The sequence below is a fragment of the Abramis brama genome (assembly GCF_963993115.1).
Source record: "Abramis brama genome assembly, chromosome: 17".
NCBI lineage: Eukaryota > Metazoa > Chordata > Actinopteri > Cypriniformes > Leuciscidae > Abramis > Abramis brama.
In genome coordinates this window covers 4,535,333-4,549,977 of record NC_139979.1, presented here as the reverse complement: position 1 = coordinate 4,549,977, position 14,645 = coordinate 4,535,333, and the positions used below count along the sequence as shown (strand labels likewise).

At 37.1% G+C, this 14,645-nt stretch overlaps 1 protein-coding gene across 4 annotated transcripts in view; it reads left to right on the top strand.

The window, feature by feature from the left end:
• cdk14 (cyclin dependent kinase 14) overlaps window positions 1-14,645 on the top strand; it is a 152,751-nt gene that overhangs the window by 119,713 nt on the left and 18,393 nt on the right. Inside the window, exon 15 of one of the 4 annotated variants that reach the window (XM_084089643.1) lies at window positions 6,994-7,037. The exons of the other annotated variants lie outside the window; for them this stretch is intronic. The gene's annotated coding sequence lies outside the window, so the exon portion shown is untranslated. Of the gene's footprint in view, window positions 1-6,993; window positions 7,038-14,645 lie in introns of those variants that run through there. 4 annotated transcript variants of the gene reach the window in all.

Below are 14,645 nucleotides of genomic sequence, written 5' to 3'. Positions count from 1 at the left end.
ATCCTCTCTTTGACATGTTCATGAAGTGCAGATATGAAAGTAAAGTGTTTTGCTTGTCAGCATGCAGAGTTGCGGTGTGTTTTCAGCACGCGTGTGTTTGTGATGGAGAACGCTGCTCAGAAGGGAAGTCACCCCACTGCGAGAGCCGTGTCCTTCCCTCCACCACACCATTCATATTGAAATCACACGCTTTGTGCTCGGCCTTCTCAACCTGACAGGCTCCGTGGAGCTCAGAGACGCTCCTCTAATCCACACACATCTGATTTAGAAGCGTTCACGCTCCATGAGACGTCACATGCAAAGATTTCCTGCATGTTTAGGGAGATTTCAAAGACTGAATGTTTTCATACTCATCTCTCACATTAGAGGCCCTAAGAGGGTTTTGACACTAAAGTCACTCTTAAAAATGAATTACATGCAGAATACGGAAGCATGTATGATTTATTTTAAAGTTCATATTTCAATTGAACAATTTTTTTGGGGAAAGATGTTTGTTAGGAGTTGAATAATTGGATATAGTTTAAAATAAAGACGAAGAATATTTTGAGGACCATCTAAAATCTTTATGCTTAATTTTCTTAATGCAAAATTATTATTATTATTTTATTTTGGTTGAAAAGTCATTGAATGTCATTAAGTGAGATCCTTTTTTGTTTATATTTTCAATTTTCAAGCAAAAAATTTGATGAAAAGATGCCTGAATGTCATTATATTACATACAAAATATCAAATCAAATGGGATTTTTGTTCAAATGTCAATTTTTAAATTTCAAGCAAGAAATTGATGAAAAGATGTTTATGAGTGAAACCATAGACAATATTTTGAATCCTTATTTTAAAATAATTTTTATGTTTAATTTTTTTAATGCAAAATATAATTCTTTGATTTTTGAGGGAAAACTCATTCTTAGAGATAAAGAAATGTTTTATAGATTTGTCCCCCCAAAATTTCAAGCTAAACATTAAATTAAAAGACGTTTGTTAGGAGTAAAGTGATGTAGTTTAAAATGAAGACAAAACAAATATTTTGAGGACAATCTAAGATTTTTAGGCTTGGTTTTTATGCAAAATATAATTTCTTGTATTTTTGAGATTATAGATGTAGTTTAAAATGAAGACCAACAGTATCTAGAACCTAGTTTTAGGACCATTTAATTGTTGCTTTTTGCAAAATATATATATTTTCTCTTTTGATTATGGGATGCAGTATGTTCTGTGTGTGATTTTGACAGACCTCATCCATTTTGTACGTAATATTTTTTGGCCCACTGTATGTTTCTGTGACAAGAAAAGTCCACCAAGACCTGGGCAAGTTCTCCAGTTTTGTATTATTCATCAGAAGTCTTTTCAGAGGAAATCCCCAGCAGGCAGCCTTTGTGCCGCTGATGGAAGCTTTGAGGGCTGCTATTGAGCACAGATGAAGCTTCAGCCCATCGCAGACTAAATGACACGCCTCTCTCACACACTACGCCACAATATCTGTCAGAGACCAGAAAAGAGGCCGAGGGCTTCACAGAGCCAGTGAGAAGAGGGTCACTGGGATGAAATTGGGGTCAGAAAAGATAGAAAAAGGTTGGATGATCTATAGGTCTCTCTTTCTTTAGGGACAGAAAAGCCCTTGCTGATGGTAAAATGCCTAATTTAGTGAAAGATGTGATGGTGCTAGACGTGTTGAGCTTTTCCATTGAATGCCACAGAGGTACACGCATTCATAAAGATGACATCAAATAGCTGAAGTTTCTGGATAGTTCTGGGAGTTGCACTGCTGATGCAAGAAGCCACCTATCAGCTGCAATGGCTTTGCATGACATTAGCATAAATTAAGGTCCCAAGGTGATTGATATGGATTCTGTTGTGTGGAGTGTCTGTTTTGGACAGACTGTCTTTGTTACTGGATGCTTTTACATTATTCATGTCATGTCATGAGCGCTATGACAGAGTGTGTGTGTATAGTGCGTGTAAACCGCTCTAAAGTCTTGAATGCTGCAGTAGATATATCTGTTTTTGTGGACAGGGCTGCTTTAAATTATTTACATGTATTTTGATTTGTAAAGTATTATACAAAATGTTAATATTTATAAATATAACATTTTATATTTAAATTGGTGCTGTCAAATTGATTAATCACATCTAACAAAAGTTATTTTTCATATTATATATATATATATATATATATATATATATATATACTCTATAGTATATAGTATTTTTATATATAAAAAATGATATAGTATAATATTAGAGTTTTATATTTATTATTATATTTCTTTATTTTATATTTATATGTATAAATAAAATATATTATATTGTATAGTTAATATATTTAAAATATAATATAGTATAATTATATTGTTCGTATATATATTGTAAATTTTATGTATTTAAAAATAATATATATTATAAAATTTAAAATATAATTTTGTATTATCATTGAGCAGAGTTGAACTCAGAGTTGATGCAGTTAATGGACGTGCAGACAGTGAAGTTCACTTCTGATATGATTTGATCACTGTGAGTGTGAACTGTGTTGACTAGAGCACTGTTTGCTTGTTAGCGCAGTCTGACGGGTTGGCGCGCGTCTCTTTCAGTCCAGGTTGGCACTGGTTTGACTGGGTCAGTTGGCGCGTGTCGCAGGCCTGCAGCGATTCACTGACTCTTTGAAGATAAGAGCCACAGACAGACTGTCCGGTGTGTACAGCAGCCGGCTGTTTATCTGCACTCACACACACACACACACACACATACAAATTCAACACACTACTGGCACAGTGAACACCTCAAAGTGTGTGTGTACAGATACACATATTCTCTAAACGTGTGGCCTCATGTCGCAGCACACATCAGAAGGTCAAACGCTGACGGACAACGACAGCTCCTTTCTGATTGGCTTTCAGTGGAAAACCAGTGTTGTTTATGTGGTGGATGATGTGGAGGAGGAACGGATCACTGGATTTGACTGGTTTGAGAGACCTACGTAAAATCTTCTGGTATCTTATAAACTCAACTTTATTTCATATGTAAGATGATTCAGGCATCCTGTAATGTGATGTGATTTTATGTATTATTAGTAAAAATGGAATATTCAGTTGGATTAGATTTGATCTATTTGGGTTTGATTGGATTATGTAAATTATCTGTTATATTATGTAGCCTCTGCTTTCATCAGCAAAATGAAAAGTCGATACAGAAGTGAAGAATAAAAAAGTACAGTAAATGAGCTCAGTTTAAATTTGTTGAGCTGTAAATGGCTTGCATATATGTTAAATATGTTAAAGGTCCCATTGCATGAAAATTTCACTTTGAGGTTTTTTAACCTTCATATGAGTTTCCCTAGCCTGTCTATGGTCCCCCAGTGGCTAGACGTTTTGATGGGTATAAACCAAGCCCTGGGTATTTTTGAGAAAATGAAAGCTCAGACGGGCGAATCTAGAATCTTCCTCTTATGTCGTCATAAGGGAAAAGTTCACCTCCCCTTTCTCTTCTTTGCCCATAAAGAGAATTTGGCCCACCCATGAGAAAATGAGCTACGCGAGCGCGATATTGGTTTTTCCTCAAGAGACATCATGGCTTGCAAACGAGCGAAGCATAGCAGTTGCTCAGTGTTTGGATGTACAAATGAACACAAAAGTATTTTTTTAGTTCCTTCATCCGAGCCTCTGAAGAACCAGTGGGTTATGTGAATTTCTGATGTGTAATTGTTCAAGTTCAGACAGATAATCTTTCTCTTAAAGTCGTTCAATACTTTTTATGCATCAGTAAATCAAGCCAGTGACTAAACGATCAACTTCACATCGTTTCTCTTAGTAGGATGAAAATAATCTTACTTAAACTGTGATTAATATACAGATAGCGATCAAAGAACAATCCCTTTCCAATCGCCCAAGCTGTCAATCACACAGCGCGAGTTTATCTGGACACTTGCCAAAACTCGTTATGAAATCAATGACGCTGTTACGCTGCACAACAAAGCTCTTACTGTACTTACCTCATGTTTGCATTAGTGAAATCATTAATGAGAGTGCAGAAACTGCGTTGCAATGATAAGATCTTCATTCACGCGATCAACAGGCTGTCATCTGCTCAATGCTCATCACTGCAACCTTTTATGTGATGGGAATAGATCTAAATACTTAAAAAAACTTCTCACGATTCGTTAATCCCGATAGCTGTAATAGTAAAAACGTATAATAGCTGTAATAGTAAAAGTTTTCGAGAGAGTTCCACATGCAATGCTAGATATTTAATATGCAAGCATGTCAGCCAATCACAGCAGTGGGCGTTTACACTGAAGTCTCACACAGACACGCCCCTTCAAACAGACCGTTCAAATCAGAGGCTAAAATCAGGCTAGGAAATATGCCTTTTATTTCTAAATTATAACAACTTTTGATCTAAAAAACATACTAACATTATAAGGGCACCCCAGGAAACATTCTAAAATAATAAAATAATCCATGCAATGGGACCTTTAAATTGTTTTAGTTTCCAATGTCTGTAATGTTCCTGTACAGTGGTCTGGACTCTGAATCAAGTATCCGGATCACAGACTCTCTTGAGCCGGTGTTAAAGTGGCTTGTTTTATCAGGGACTGTGAAAACGACCTCAGTGTGGTGGAGACACTTCGCTAACAGAGCGGCCATTGATGGAGAAACATGACTTCTCATTGGTGTGAATCTAGCTCCGCATAATTCCATTCTAAACATCATATATTCTGATTCTGATTGGCTGTGGTTGTGTCACAGTTACACAGTGTTATGGGTGCACAAGTTTTAATTGGTCTGGAAAGAAACAAATTCATGTGTACAAGGTATCTTGAAAAGCAAGTTAGTTCAATTTAATGGTAAACCTGTTTATAGCCTGTTTACCACGGTTGTGCAACATTCAGAATTAAATTGAGAATGGCTTTAAATTCCAATTCAGTTCCTGAATTTGAGTTGAGATCGCAGGCAGGATGCAAAACTGCAAATTGGAATGTAAGGAACTAGAATTAAAGTGATTTGAAATTCAAAGAAATTCATAAAGTTTTTAACTAGATAAGCAAAAGTTTGAAAACAAGTTTTAAAATCCTTGAAGTTTGAAGGTTGACAGGCCTTACTGATGCATGCCCAGGCGCAGGCAGATGGCAAAATCTCTGAGCTGCAACCAAACTGGAGCAACTTTAAAAAGAGTTGTGTGATTATTCCCTCGTTTTATTTATGCAACTGCAAACGAGCGTCCCAAAAAAATCACACTCCTCTGTTAGGTTGGATGGATGGAGTTTCACTTCTCTAATTACAGCTCTGAATTGCTGTGTGTAAAGTCTGCAGGGAAAAGCGTTGCAAACGTTTCGATCAGGCGCTAAACGTCAGCGCATCTTGGCGGTCGCATCTCAATTATAACGCATCACGTTTACAGATGAAAGTGTTTGTGCCGCTGCGGAGCATGAAGTGGCAGGCGACTACGGTGGCGTGCGACATGAAAACGAAGACCCACACGCTCACACTCTCTCTCCAGACATATGGGCTCCTCTAATGAGCTTCTAGAAGACGCTGCTCCTCCACGTCTTCTGTGAAGAGCGCCAGCCGCCCGGTCAGGTTCCTGCTCGCCTCACACACACCTCACTGGGCCTCTACAAGCTCCAGCTGGAGTTTGGTCATTAAAAAGTTTGAGCATGTGTACCGCAGAAAGAAGAAGGTCTGTTGACACTCTTTTCAGATCTCAACAAGTTGGCGCTGATAGGTAGTCAAACAGATAGATATATAGACAGACATACAGGTATGTAGGGAGGTAGACAGACAGACAGGTTGGTAGATAGACTGAAAGGTAGTCAGACAGATAGATATAGACAGACAGACAGGTTGGTAGACAGACATGTTGGTAGATAGACTGATAGGTAGTCATGCAGATAAATACACAGACAGACAGACAGACAGACAGAGACAGGTATACAGATAAATACATAGATAGATAGACAGACAGGTATGTAGGTATATAGACAGAGACAGGTAGACAGACAGATAGACACACAGATTGGTAGACTGACAGATAGTTAGTCAGACAGATAAATACGTAGATAGACAGGTTGGTTGGTAGATAGACAGAGAGGTAGGTAGAAAGATAGGTTGTCAGACAGATTAATGCATAGATTGACAGACAGACAGGAATGTAGGTAGGTAGACAGACAGGTTGGTAGATAGTCAGACTGACTGATAGTTAGGTAGATAGACAGATAGGTAGGTAGTGAGTGTGTGTTGTCAGATGTGACGTTTCAGGTGGTACTGTTATCGCAGTGTGTTTGTCAGACAGCCAGGTGGAGAGAGAGACAGGTGGAAAGAGAGACTGGTGGAGAGAGATATAGGTGGAGAGAGAGACAGGTGGAGAGAGAGATAGGTGGAGAGAGAGACAGGTGGAGGGTAATTATCCAGGCTTACAGACAGCGCTCTCAGATCGTCGTGTCAAACAGCTTCACTCACACACACACACACACACACGCACATACACCTGCCTCGCTACAAACTTTCCCAAACCCAAACAAAACAACCACATACTGGAAGTTTGATGATGTTGTGCGGGTTTTATTCGTGTCTACACAACAGCACGTCTGCGTTACTCACCACGTCTCTATTTTAAAAGTGGCGCTCCAGGACGATAACATCACGACATCCAGAGAATGACAGATAATAGGTGATTATCTGCATAAATATTGTCTGCTGATGGAAACGAGACATTTCTGCACACGTGTGTTTGCATACACCTACTTAACCGTACTTTGGGGACAAATTTGCACCCAGAAGTGAGCTTAACCTGACAATAAATCTCCATTTTGAGGTCGTCCTCATTTTTAAAACAGTATAAAAAATAAATAAAATAAAGTTTTGTTTTTTAATTGCAGAAAGTTTTCTTTCTGTCAGAGATTGAACTGGCAGACTTCAGGTCTCCACCGCTGGGACTGTGTGTTCTGTGTGTTTCATATGAATGCCATATTGTATTAAGCATGTGGTTCTTTCTCTGCAGCGCGGTGGGGTTTTAGTGGCATGGTGGGATTGGCTTCACTCACGCTGAGGAGTTTCTTTATCAGGATCACGCAGGACAGGAAGGTAAAGCAGAATAAGAAAATGATTTCTGACAGTGAGACTCTTAGCCCTTCCAAACAGTCTGGCCCACTTACACACACACAGCCTGAGTGAGTGTGTGAATACAGACTGTGTAGTAAAAGCACGTTAGTGTCACTTCATGAGGCTCAATGGGTCGGGCGAATCCATTAGACTGAATCCAGCTCACCTCAGTTGTGGAGTTTAGAGAATTTTTACCTCCACCAACTAAAAATACACCTGGATGAATTCTGCTGCATGGGTTTGCTGGAGAGACCAGTGTTGCTCTGGTCCAAAACCTAGGGCTTAAAATTAACCATGTTTCCTCAAAAGGCACGTTATTTTGGCCAGATTTTAAGGTAGCATCATATGCATCCCTCGTAGGCAAGGCAAATTTATTTACAGTGCTATGCATAAGTTTAGACACCCATGCTAAAGTTGACTAAAAAGAGGAATAAAAAATCATCTTTTGGAAATTGAACTTAATGCCTTAATAAAAAATTTTAGGAAAAATCCAACCTTTAAGGACACCAATTTTCTTTGTGAATGAATAATGTATCGTAAATAAATAAATGTTCTTCCTTAAAATACAGGGTGCATAAATTTGGACACCCCTATGTTAAATTCCCATAGAGGCAGGCAGATTTTTATTTTTAAAGGCCAGTTTCTTCATGGATCCAGGATACTATGCATCCTGATAAAGTTCCCTTGGCCTTTGGAATTAAAATAGCCCCACATCATCACATAGCCTTCACCATACCTAGAGATTGGCATGGTTTTATTTCAGTTAGCCTAATAGCTGGTTTGATTTGCATTGAGAGATGATCTTATGGAAAGTACTCCATGCCAATCTCTAAAATCTGCCTGCCTCTATGGGAATTTAACATAGGGGTGTCCAGACTTATGCACCCTGTATTTTAAGGAAGAACATTTATTTATTTACGATACATTATTCATTCACAAAGAAAACTGGTGTCCTTAAAGGTTATCATATTTTTCACAACTCCCAGTTTTACTCTGAGATTTTCCCATGGTGATCACACTGTGTCTGTGGTGGTCTTTCGTTGATAATGCAATTAGGAAGATAATGTAATGATCTGAGCGAGGCAAATTTATTTTTATAGCTCATTTTGTACACAGGTAGTGTTTTACAGAAAAAATATTATAAAACAAATAGTAATCATTTAAAGGTTCATAAGAAAACAAGTAAAAAGTTAAAAATTTAAGAAAATTAATTAGTTAAAATGGATTAAAATAAAATAAAATAAGTTCATGCAAATAGTTTATTATAAAACTGATAGTTCCGGTCCTTGATTCTGATTGGTTGTTAAAGTCACGTATACTGTATATTGATGAATAATGACAACCTTTTGGGAGAGAGAGTCTTTTATGGTCTTTTTTTAAAAAGAAATGAAATGATTAATTAAGACAATGAAGAAAAACAACAGAACAGTAAAAGAAATAGAATTTATTGTAATCAAATTCAACTATTTGCACACAAAAAAATCGTATGCCTAATATGATAAAAACCTCTTTGTTAATGTTTATTGTTTCATAACAATCAATTATGAACTACATGAATCACCTAATGATACATTTTAAAATCAAAACGGCGAAATTTTTTGACAAAAAAAGTTTAGTTGTTTGGATCACTGAATATTACTGTCAGTCATTTAACATTTATGTTGTTTACGTTGTTAAATATTAAATGTTTTACTACTTCTTAAAAAGTGACAGTCCGCCAAAAAAAAAAAAAGATAATTATTTCATCACTGACTCATCCTCATGTTGTTCCAAACCTGTATGTTTCTTTCTTCTGCAGAACACAAAAGAAAATATTTTGAAGAATTTTGGTAACCAAACAGTTTCAGTTCCCATTGACTTTAATTAAATGGGCAAAAAACTCAATGGAAGTCAATGGGAACTGAAACCTTTTGGTTACCAAAATTCTTCAAAATATCTTCTTTTGTGTTTCGCAGAGGAAAGACAGACAAACAGGTTAGGAATGACATGAGGGTGTGTAAATCATGACAGAATGATCATGTTTGGGTGAACTATTCCTTTAATGAACGGTAAAGCCTGCTTTCTTTGATTTGATTGGCCATCTCAATCATTTTGACATTAACAAGCACTGTCAGACTGTCCACATCTCCTGATGGGACGGTTTTGCCTGAAAATGAGAGGGGTGAATCTCATCATGTTTGGTCATATGTATCCTCAAAATAATGTCACAATACAGAAATAAGGCTGCATTTTCTTTAGTCAGAATGTAATTTCTTGTATTTCTGTTGATTTGATGGTGAAATGTGGCCGTCTCTTATGAATTGTTTAGTGTCCGGATGGTTCGTGAAGTTCTCCAGCAGGGAGTCGGACTCCCATGGCCTGTGTTCGGTCTCCACTTGGTGTCGTTTTATTGTTGGTAATGGTGCTCCAGCAGTGCAGCACAAACGCTGTTCAGTGATTGTGTTTAAATCGAAGGCTTTGCTCCCTGCATGTACAGACGGCGATAAAAGCATTGACGCGTTTGTTTTGTCTCAGACAGCAGATATCAGGTCTTCTGGGTTTTATCTCTCCTGATGAACGCCGGGAATATTTGAGCGCGAGATTCTGAAGGAATTAATGCATAATTCATGCTGCTTGATAAGCTTTAATTAAAAGTGCTGTTTGGCATTGTGACGGGAATGAATGTGTGTTTTTCCTCGCCTGTCACGGCCTCATTCACTCGCATCACGCTCGACTTATCAAAGGCCCCGTGGCTCCGCCCCCCCGCGCAGCGTTTGCATAATTTGAGCACCGGAGGGACGTAATTACTCGCCACACCGAAATGCAGGAATCTCCCCGATTACAAATGGAATATTTGCACTTTCTGGGATTCCCCACGGTACACTGACGGCCTTCTGAAACGTGTAAACGTTGGTCTTCTCTCTTGCTGACCTCTGTTCAATTTGTTTCTGCATATAATGTGAATAATTGATTGGATGCTTAGATGTTCCGATGTGTGGGTATACATATATATATGTACAGTTATATGAATTTCTTTCCATTTTTACTAATTTTTCCCCAAACATTTTCCCCCCAATTTGTTTATTTAAATTAGAAAATTTAAATGTGTAAAAATAAATCTCACATACTTTCATAATTTGCTTGTAATGCAATGAAATTCAGAAATCAATCTAATATGCTGATTTGCTTCTCAAGTAAGATTTTCTATTATTATCAATGCTGAAAACAGGTTTGCTGCTTAACATTTGTTGTGGAAACCGTGATAAATGGTTTTTAGAATTATCTGATTAATAAAAAGTTCATAAGAACAGCATTTATTTAAAATATGAATCTTTTGTCTAAAAAATTTGCTAAAAGTCCTTGCTGAATAAAAATATTAATTTCCTTTTTTAGAAAAAAATAAATAATCCTTACTGACCCCAAACTTTTGAATGGCATTGTATCACAGTTTCCACCAAAATATTAAGCAGCAAACTGTTTTCAACATTATTAATAATCAGAAATATTTCTTGATCATCAAATCATCATATTAGAATGATTTCTGAAGGATCATGTGACACTGAAGACTGGAGTAATGATGCTGAAAATTCAGCTTTGATCACAGGAATAAATGACATTTTAAAATATACTACAACAGAAAACAGTTATTTTAAATTGTAATAATATTTCACAATATTTACTTTATTTTTGATAAAAAAAATAAATGCAGCCTTGGCGAGCAAAAGAGACTTCTTTCAAAAACATAAAAAAATCTTTATTCCAAAGTTTTGACTGGTAGTGTAAGCATTGGTCTTCTCTCTCCCTCACCTCCGCTCAATTTGTTTCGGCGTATGTGAATAATTGATCGGCTGCTCTGAGATTCTGATGTGATGTCGGGTCTTTGCTGCTTGATGGTGGGAAAGATGAAATATTGACCTGCTCTGTTGTGGACAGAAAGAGTGAATCCTGAGGATGTGCGATTCATGTGGATGAAGCTGCAGACGTGTGAAATCAAAGAACATGCGTGATTTATACTGGACTGATCATGTGAAGCACATCAATGTACTCATCATACAGTACTGATACTGTGGTGCAGTGATTTCATGTGTGTGTGTGTGTGTGTGTGTGTGTGTGTGTGTGTGTGTGTGTGTGTGTGTGCGTGCGTGCATCCGTGAGTGTGTGTGTTATTGGGGACAAAATGTCCCTACAAAGATGGCAATATCCAAAATCCTTGTCTGTGTGGGGAAATTGTTTGGTCCCCATGAGGAAAACTATATATATACATTACATACACAAATAGAGATAGATAATGTAATATATTTAAAAATTGTATGTATATCAAATGTAAACTAAAATATGTAAAGCTAATGAAATAACTAATAAAATGACACTAAATGCATGTTGATAGGTGGCTTTTCTCAGGCTTTGTCAGTCAATTCAATTCAAAATTCTAGTTAAATTTGAACTCAGTTCGCTCCATTTTTATAAATTGTGTTTATTTGTGTAGATGATGTGACTGAGAAATGAAACGCACTGCATTGATCAATCCTTCACACGTGTTTTTGTGTCCTTAAACTCTTTCTCTTCCCGATGCTTCTGTCTAATGAGGAACATCCGGCCGAGCTTCACTTGTTCCTCATGAGGTTTTCCTCCGCGAACCCCAGGAGCTCCTGCACAAACACACAGCTGATGCGTGGTTCTCATGGCCTAATTCTCTCCTCCGGCCTCAGGTTCTTCTTCTTCTCGCCCAGCCTCCTGATGTTATCCACTTCTGCTTTTAGCTATTTCATATTTGATATTCATGGCCCACTTTATCACGCCGGCTCATAATTAGCTCTTTTTATGTTGAATCGGAGGCCCTGGTATGATGTCATGAGCTGCGGGGTCTTGAAGATGTGTTTAGCTTGAGGAAGCCGACACACGAGACGCTTCTCCCTCAGAGGGATTCCATTCTTCTATTGTTCCTTCTATCTATCACTAACCATCTAACTAACTATCTGTCTGTCTGTCGCTCTATCTATCGTTCATTCTATCATTCTATCGATCTATCTATCTGTCTGTCTGTCTGTAGTTTGTTCCATCTTTTCATCCATCCATCGTTATGGCTGTCATTCCTTCTGTCGTTCTATCTATCATCCATCCATCCATCCATCCATCCATCCCTGTCTGTCGTTCTATCTATTGTTCGTTCTATCATTCTATCGATCTATCTATCTGTCTGTCTGTAGTTTGTTCCATCTTTTCATCCATTCATCCATCCATTGTTATGTCTGTCATTCCTTCTGTCGTTCTATCTATTTATCATCCATCCATCCATCCTTGTCTGTCACTCTATCTATCGTTCATTCTATCATTATATCAATCTATCTATCTGTCTGTCTGTAATTTGTTCCATCTTTTCATCCATCCATCCATCCATTGTTATGTCTGTCATTCCTTCTGTAGTTTTATGTATCTATCTATCATCCATCCATCCATCCCTGTTGTTCTATCTATTGTTTGTTCTATCATACTATCTATCTATCTATCTATCTATCTATCTATCTATCTATCTATCTATCTATCTATCTATCTATCTATCTATCTATCTATCTATCTATCCCGTCTGTTGTTCTATCTATCTATCTATCTATCCATCCATCCATCCATCCATCCATCCATCCATCCCCGTCTGTCGATCGATCTATCTATCTGTCTGTCTGTAGTTTGTTCTATTTATCCATCCATCCCGTCTGTCATCTATTCTATTCTATTCATCCATCTCAAGTGGTGGCCCAACATTATTCATCATACATTATTACATTTTGAGTGACCCAAACACTCTCTTAACAAGAGATGCCAAGTTCAAGTCCTTATTTTGGCTCTATAAGACACCAGCGTCCGTTAGAGAGGCAACACCCTTCCAGAAATATCCTGAATATGCATCTCACAGAAAATTGACTACAGATACAGAGAAACGTGCCTGAAATATGAATATTCTCCCTATGAACTCCCTAAACGCTGAAGCCGGATCTTAATTAAAAGCTGAAGGTTTATTCGGGCCATGTTACAGTGTATGAGATTGTAAATATATGCAAATATGCAACAAATTTCCCAAGCAGATTTCCTCCTTTCCAACTCCTCCCTCATTTATATTCATGACCTGTAATTCATTAAACTGTGTGCATCGTTAAGCATACACAAAATAGGCTAATTAATACACTTGACGATAAGCTGGTGCAGCATGGGGTCGGAGATGAACTACATTTTCATCACTACAGCTGTAAGAGACGCTGACACACAAAACAACAGCAAGTTTTTCACTTATGCTTTTTACTTATATTTGAAACACTTTTAAAGAGATTTTTATGCAAGCTTGTTTCCACCACAGAATGAAAAAGGTAATTGTGACTTTAGTTTTTATCTCTCAGTTCTGACATTTTTCCTCACAATTGAAAGTTTATATCTCACAATTCAGACTTTTCTTTTCAAAATTGTGACTTTGTATCTCACAAATCTGACTTTATATCTCACAGTTCTGACTTTTCCCCTCAGAATCGCATGACATAAACAGACAAACTCAGAAATGAATTGAAAAAGAATTGAATTGAATTACAACAACAACAACAAAAAAATGTTTGTAGCGGATACAAGATCCACAGATTTTAGCCATTATAGGGACTGTTGAAAAATTCACATATTAATTCATTCAATTCACTACAAATGTTGATCTGACGCAATTAAAGACAAAGGTTCTAGACAGTATACCTTAGATATTTTAATGAACTACTCATCCCATGATGCATTCTGTCTGTGTGTCTGATATATCTTTGCATCACTGATGACATATCCAGGCATCACATGCAGCCGATCCTCCCAGATTCACATCCATCGAGCTGCTGCGCGACCATCTGGGGTGTGTGTATGTGCAAACTGAGCGTGCTCAGCAGTCGCACCGTCTGTGTGTGTGTGTCCATATCAGGTCTGGATTACTCTCTTCTGCCACGCTTCATTTAACCAGCTCATGCCCCATTAGTCAGAGCCCAGAATGCTCAGCATACACATATGGCTCTGGGCTCAATTAAAGGCTGATTATGCAAAGGAGCGCTGCAGTTTCTCCTCATAATTTCCATGTACTAATTCACCCTTCGGTTGAAATGTGCTGTACTGTGATCTGTCTGTCACACATACAGTAACATAGCCTCGGTTTAAAGACAAAAATCAGCATTAAAAATATAAGTGAATCTCGTGCCAAACATTTTCTTTTTACTAACATGCATTATTTACCTTCTTGAATTGGTTTTCAAGAGAATGTTTTAAGGCATTTTTTTTGTATGTTTATTTTTTTTATTATTATTATTTATTTATTTTTATTGTGTGTGCATATAGATACACACATATATTTAATGTATAAAATGTTATGTGTGTGTGTGTGTGTATATATATATATATATATATATATATATATATATATTATTATTATTATTATTTATTTTACTTTTAACCTGCTGCTGCTCTTTGGTCATTTTTTACCGAAAATTTGTACATTTTGTTTGTTTAACATTGTTTTCTTCATCGAAATGGTACAAAACTCTGTATATATATATATATATA